The sequence below is a fragment of the Adiantum capillus-veneris genome, chromosome 29, assembly GCF_014529385.1.
Source record: "Adiantum capillus-veneris isolate H3 chromosome 29, ASM1452938v2, whole genome shotgun sequence".
Lineage (NCBI taxonomy): Eukaryota > Viridiplantae > Streptophyta > Polypodiopsida > Polypodiales > Pteridaceae > Adiantum > Adiantum capillus-veneris.
In genome coordinates, this window is record NC_140959.1 from 65,971,845 (window position 1) to 65,978,995 (window position 7,151).

The 7,151-nt window shown below is 37.6% G+C and overlaps 1 pseudogene; it reads left to right on the top strand.

Moving 5' to 3' along the window:
* The first annotated feature begins 534 nt into the window (after window positions 1-534).
* Window positions 535-3,959, top strand: LOC147419333 (uncharacterized; annotated as a pseudogene).
* Window positions 3,960-7,151: the final 3,192 nt, after the last annotated feature.

Sequence of the window (7,151 nt, forward strand, 5' to 3'; positions counted from 1 at the left end):
GAAAATCATCAAGCAAACAACATATCCAAAATAGTCCATCTAGCTGGTCCAATGCTCCCTTGGACATGGCCCACAGATTGTGCATCTTGGCATTGACATTGAATCTCATCCTCAATAGCGCATACATGGCTCAAAAATTGTTCATCAGGGCACTCACACGAAATCTCATCCTCAAAAGGGTATACATGTCCCACTGAATCAAGAGCCTTGATACTTTGAAGCCCATGTATATGCTCGACCATAGGAGGGGGCTTATCATAGTCTGATACCTAAGACATAACCCCGCACATAACACCTCTCCATCTCATCAAGCTCTTCTACAAAGGCATGTTGATTAACCACTGGCTTAAGCAAACATTCCATCTCCAAACTATGCATATCGGGCTTGACTTGGCCCACATTATACTCTTGCAAATCATCCACCTCATGTAGCTGATCAGAGCACCGTATCTCGTGCATAGAGTCGCATATAATCACCTCATCTACATCTGTATTTGAAGCAAAATTGCAATCAATGCATCTCGTGATCATGACATGCCATTGGGATTGAACTCAAGCATTTCAGCTGCATCATTTACTTCAAATCAAGGTACAACTCCAAGTTTTGGTGGATCAAGTTTTTCTCAGAAGACCTATGGATCACCTACAGCAGCTTGGGAGTTAAATCAGGTTGATGAACAAGTAAAAAGAGCTAGGCAAGGACAACTTTTGATTCAAATTGCAGACCGGTGTTGCAAGACAATGATGATGTTGTACTGTCAGGTAAGTATCATGGGAATCAGGCTCCATTTGTTTCTGATGTCTCAAACTTAGGTGCAACAAATAGGGTGGCTTCTCATCCTCTTCATTCTGCTACACCCCTTGTGATGCTTGCATTTGCGATGACCAATTCTGAGTTCTTTTACCCTTTAGGAGCTGATGCTCCTTGGTCAAACTCGATTTTTTTTCCCAAATCCACATGCCTTCCTACAATTGTGCCTGGAGAGTTTCCCTCGCTTCGCAAAGCCTAGATCTTGTGTAGTGCCACATTCCTTGAAGATGCAAGCATAGGTGATTGCATTTAAAAGCGCTCTGCACTCATTGAAAATGGCCAAAGGCTTCTTGGCCTTGCCTCTGTTGGGAATTTCACACAATCAATGCACTTCCAAATCAGCGAACATATCGATGAAGGCATTGCCAAGCATGACCTCTTTTTTCAACAGCCCATGACTAACAATATCACCATCGTGAATTCTTTTGCCTATATTGGCACTGCCTGTATTGGGAAAATAAAGCAATCAGTGCATCTGTTGACACGGCCTGGCGCCTATTGGCACTACCCCTATTGGAAAAATCCAGCTTAGTGAATGTGTCCATAGTGTGTTGGGCATTCCCTTGTTGGGCAAATCCCGCAATCATTGTGGAGTCCAATAGATGACATCCTGTCGATTATACTCGCCCATGGTAAAATCTTGCAAGCAAATAATTTTGGATCAAATGCAAGCCTTGCAATCAATCTGTTCCCAAGAGAACACATATTGTACAAAAAGAAATCTCATCAACAGCTTTCTGCTCATTCATGAAGGCACCACATCTGGTATACATCTCGACCTTGGGCCTTCAAGGTGAAACCATAGGTGATAGCATCTAGGGAGATGCCTTGTCCTTCAAGTAGGAAGCATAGGCAATAATCTAGAGAGAGACCTTCTGTTCGCTGCTGGGGAAAGTAGTACAGAGCTTTTTTCTTAAAGCCAAGTTGGGCTTAAAATATCTAAGCGCTTCCTTGCCACAATATGCTCAGTCGCACAAGGAAAAATGCCTTCAAGGTGAAAGCATACGTAATTGCATCTGCCACCTTTGATATATATATATAGACCAACGCATTTCCAAGCACAGCATGTTTTGCCATAAACCCCTGATTAGCAATCTCATCACGAATTTTCTCACGCATGTGAATTCTATGTAGGGCCACATACCTCTCAAGGTGCAAGCATAGGTGATTGCATTTGGAGAAAGGTCTTCCCTTCGCATCCGATTAAAACAGCCTAGAGTTCTTTGCAACACCTGTGTTGTACATATCCTGCAATGAATGTGTTCCAAGAGACGCAATTTTGGATATAAAGCTCATCAATAGAACTTTCCATGCTTTGATAGCGACATCACATTTGGCATTTTTCTGGTTTGGAGAAGTTTCCTTGCCATACCATGTTGGGCAACATAAGGGCACATGTTTTGAAGTTGCAATCTGGCAAAAACAGCCCGGCGCCTATTGGCACTACTCCTATTGGGAAAATCCAGCAATCAGTGCATATGCCCAGAGTGTGTTGGTCATTCCCTTGTTCGGAAAATTCCGCAATCATTGTGCATTCCAATAGAGTACATCCTGTCGATTACACTCTCCCATGGTAAAATCTTGCAAGCAAATAATCCTGGATCAAATGCAAGCCTTGCAATCAATCTGTGCCCAAGAGAACACATTTTGTACAAAAAGAAAGCTCATCAACAGCTTTCTGCTCGTTCATAAAGGCACCACAGCTGGTATACATCTCGACCTTAGGCCTTCAAGGTGCAACCATAGGTGATAGCATCTAGACAGATGCCTTGTCCTTCAAGTAGGAAGCATAGGCGATTGCATCTAGAGAGAGACCTTCTGTTCGCAGCTGGTGAAATTAGTACATAGCTTCCTTCTTAGATCCAAGTTGGGCTTAAAATATCTCAGAGCTTCCTTGCCACAACATGCTTAGTAGCATAAGGACACACACCTTCAAGGTGAAATCATAGGTTATTGCATCTGCCACCTTTGGCATACATATAGACCAACGCATTGCCAAGCATAGCATGTTTTTCCAACAACCCCTCATTAGCAATCTCATCATGAATTTTCTCACGCATGTGAAAATCTATGTAGGGCCACATACCTCTCAAGGTGCAAGCATAGGTGATTGCATTTGGAGAAAGGTCTTACCTTCGTGCTCGGTTAAAACAGCCTAAAGGTTCTTTGCAACACTTGTGTTGTACATATCTTGCAATGAATGCGTTCCAAGAGACGCAATTTTGGATAGAAATCTCATTAATAGAACTTTCCATTCTTTGATAGCGGCACCACATTTGGGATTTTTTTGGATTGCCACACTTTGTAGGGCAACATAAGGGAAAGCATAGCTGATTGTATCTGTAGAGAGCCCCTCCCTTCGCCTCCGATGAAAACAACATAGAGCTTTCTTGCCACAACCATGTTGGGAATATCTTGCATTCCTAGACACAATATTTTTTACAAAGAGCTCATCAAGTTCATTCACAAGGGCACCACATTTGGCACATGTGTTTCCAACACCTCTTGGCTAGCAATCTCATCATGAGTTCTCTCACACATATTAAGATCTTGTGTAGGACCACACCCCTTCAAGGTGCAAGCATAGGTGATTGCATTTGAAGAAAGTTGTTGCCTTCATATCTGGTTAAAACATCCTAAAGCTTCCTTGCAATAGCTATGTGGGATGCGGTTGGAAAGTAAGAGAACTAGGAAGGAACTTGAAAGGAAGAAAGCGATGTTGGAGGACGAGCTCCACCGACAAGAGCAGGGGATAACCTTGTTTTTTGAGAAGGTTTCTATGATGCAGGATAAGTGGGCCGCTGAGTTGGCGATTGCGAAGGAAGAGAGGAATGTTGACGCATCAAGTGAAGAAGAAACGGAAGGGGATGCTGTTTTGTTTTGCGAGGATGAAATAGATGAGGAACAAATGACAAGGAAACTCGAGGAGATGTTTGCTACATATGGAGATGCCTATGATGAGGAAGGTTTGCTGGATTTTGGTGGATGCAATGAGTGTGAGGCCCCTTGGGATGGTGAATTGATGGCCTGCTAGCCAGATGGGAGAATTTCAGGCTACTTAAGTGAAACTGATGATAAGGAGCGTCAAGTGGACCCTCCTGACTCTCTCCCCTCACACAATGGGGAACATGTATGGTGTTGGAGATAGCACGAATAGCCAGTTCTCGGCTGTGATACCCTCGACGAGGGACCCGTTGATGAGAGTCATGAAACTTGGGTGCTTCGGCCCTATAACTTTCACAAGTTGGGTTAAGGTATTCTCAACCAACGCCATTTTCCCCCTAACAGATGTGAGGGCACATCCACTGGTGAACGCCTCTTCCAATTAGAGAAGTTTACTAAATGCTTTTAGTGCACAGGAATGGATAGTTACCTGACTAATCAAGTCCACCCGTCCATGATTGACAACCTTAGTCAATCCCCACTTACCACCCCGCACTCACGCATGATCCTTTTGTTTCTTAATTACTACCACATGTGTTTTAACACTTAAAATAATGGATTCTTTTTTTTTTTTTTTTAACTTTTCATCACAGTTATTCATTAAAACATGTCATTGAAATCAGCATTGGAAACAGTCTTTTAGAAAACAAACATCTTTATACTTAAGACAAGGTACGGTCACTTATAATATATCATGAGAAATCATGATACGTACTCCACTTGTCTCAAGCACACCTATACATGGGTGAACAAACAACACCCTTCCTTATTTGTAAACAGGGTGAAAACCCATCACCCAAAAGTTTGGGCGCCCATACGCCAGTACCAGTTGTCCATACAACCATGAAGTTCCCTTAGAGTAAAAACAGTATCCTAAGTAGTATCCATAAACATACACATGTAGAAGGTACAGACTCCACGTACATGGCAAAAACCAATGGCGGACCAACCATCATTACTCATCACCTGAAGTGAAAATATTCCGAGGAATCAGAGATGTCTTGAGACAAGTTGTCTTAAGGATGACCAATCATTCTTTCCTAAGTCAACCAGCCTTATCCCAAACATTTCCTTCCTAATTTACAAGCAAGTGCTTGTGGGTTTCTTGGAAGAAGTCTTCCATTTCGGCCGATTTTACTTTTCCTAATTTCTTATTCCCTCTTTACGTATGCAATGTTAACAATTAAAGAAAAGCTCAATTTAACTAAACTTAATTATAACAAGATCCACCTGGGACTGATCTGGCATTTGTTGTAGCACCAGGGCCTGTACACTCTCATCAATCAGCCTACTACTAGACACGGCTTCGTCGTCATGTGACGCTCTAGTTTTTTTTGGAGCTCCGTCCTCATCATCAGATGTAGGATTTTCTCGGGTCCTTTTAGGTGCCATAACTTCTTATCCTTATAAAAAAAGACGTCTAATCATTAATAAATTATCCGAAAGCTAGACTTAACCTTTGCATTCAATCTTAACCCAATCAAAGTTAAATTTGTAATCTTAATTGGTAAATTCTTGACCTAGTAATTTCTTATTTGCCTATATGATAACTTTTTCCAAAACTTCCCTATGGGGTTTCTAAGCTCTCTTAATTTTCTTATAATTCTCTATATCTTTTTTCTAATTTCCCCATCCAATTTCAAGCTTGGAATCTGCTTATTTTGAGTTGAATATTTATTCTATTTATTTTTTCTTAAAGATTTTATTTCATCAACTTTATATCACTGGTTTACACTTACTGTAATTCTCCTAGAAACTTTTGACAACAAAGTCTATCTATTTTAATTAATCTTTAGCTAAAAATAGAACTTTTGGTCAATTATAATTTCTTAAATTGACTAATTAACTATGATATAATAATCACAAATAGATAATGATATTTTTGACCTCTTGTAATTATCTTTTAATTTTCCAACTTAATTATCTAATTTCTCTCTTTAATTTTTAGCTAGAGTTAGTCTAATTTGACTTAAATAAATAGCTATATTCATTTTCTAACCTTAAGATAATTATCATAGATTTCTTATCATGTAAAGTAACTCTGATAAATAGCACATAATTATGTAACATGATTTATTAATTTTCTCCTTTAAATTTTCAACTAGAATTAGTCTAATTTGACTTAGATAAATAGCTATATTAATTTTTTGACCTTAAGATAATTTTTAAAGCTTTTTAATCTATAAAATAACTTTGATAAATAACACTTAATTATCTAACATGATTTACTAATTTCCCCCTTTAATTTTCAGTTAGAGTTATTCTAATTTGACTTAGATAAATAGCTATATTACTTTTTTAGCCTTAAGATAATTATTACAAATTTTTTATCATGTAAACTAACTCTGATAAATAGCAACGATTTACTAATTTTGCCCTTTAATTTCAGCTAAAATTAGTCTAATTTGACTTAGACAAATAGCTATATTAACTTTCTAACCTTCAAATAATTATCACAACTTCCTTATCATGTAAACTAACTCTGATAAATAGCACTTAACTATCTAACATAATTTATTTATTCCCCCTTTAATTTTTAGCTAAAAACAGTTAATTTGAGCTTAAATAAATACTTAGATTAATTATTTGTTAATGAGATAATTACCTCATATTCCAAATAATATTTCCTAACTGTGATATTAATTTAAGAATATTTGAGCTAATTAAGTAGGTTTCTCATCAGGTTTTTTATTAAAAACAGCTAATTTTTACCTATTTAATTACAAAAACTAATCAAAAAATTATGATATAATTTTTTAAAATTATTAACAATTTAATACATCTTTGATAATTATTTTAGACTAATTTAAGTTTAATTAGTATAATTATCCTTAATTTAACACTAGGTTGGTAATGGGACACTTTTATGTCCTGTTAAGTGACCATTTTCCTTGAATTATGTCAAGAGTTTCAAAATGGATTTTGAGGTGCTATCTATCTAGAAAGTTGTCTCATGAGCTGAAAAAAACTCGACATTTTTTTGGAATATCAATTCCATCTTTAACTTTGTCCTTGGACAACATTTCACAACCTAAACTGTGTGAAAAAACGGGTCCTGTTTTTGGCTTTTTTCAACTTTTTGCAACTATACCACTCTAGAATTCATGTTTGTGAGGTCTATAATGCTAGAGAACTATCTTTAGTAGTCCTCAACATGTCCTGATGCTTCTAGGGAGAAATAAATATTAAAGTTGTAAGTTATGACCAAATTATAAAAATTGTCAAATCCTGTTTTTTAGCCAATTTTAGCTCTTCTATGATTTTTTTGGTGGATTTCATGATATCCAAATGCATTTTTTATTTTCTATGTCGCATATTGTAACATAAAGCTAATATTCCTTGAGTTTTGGGGTACCTAATACTCTATTTTGCATAGTAAACAATGATGGTTGATTTT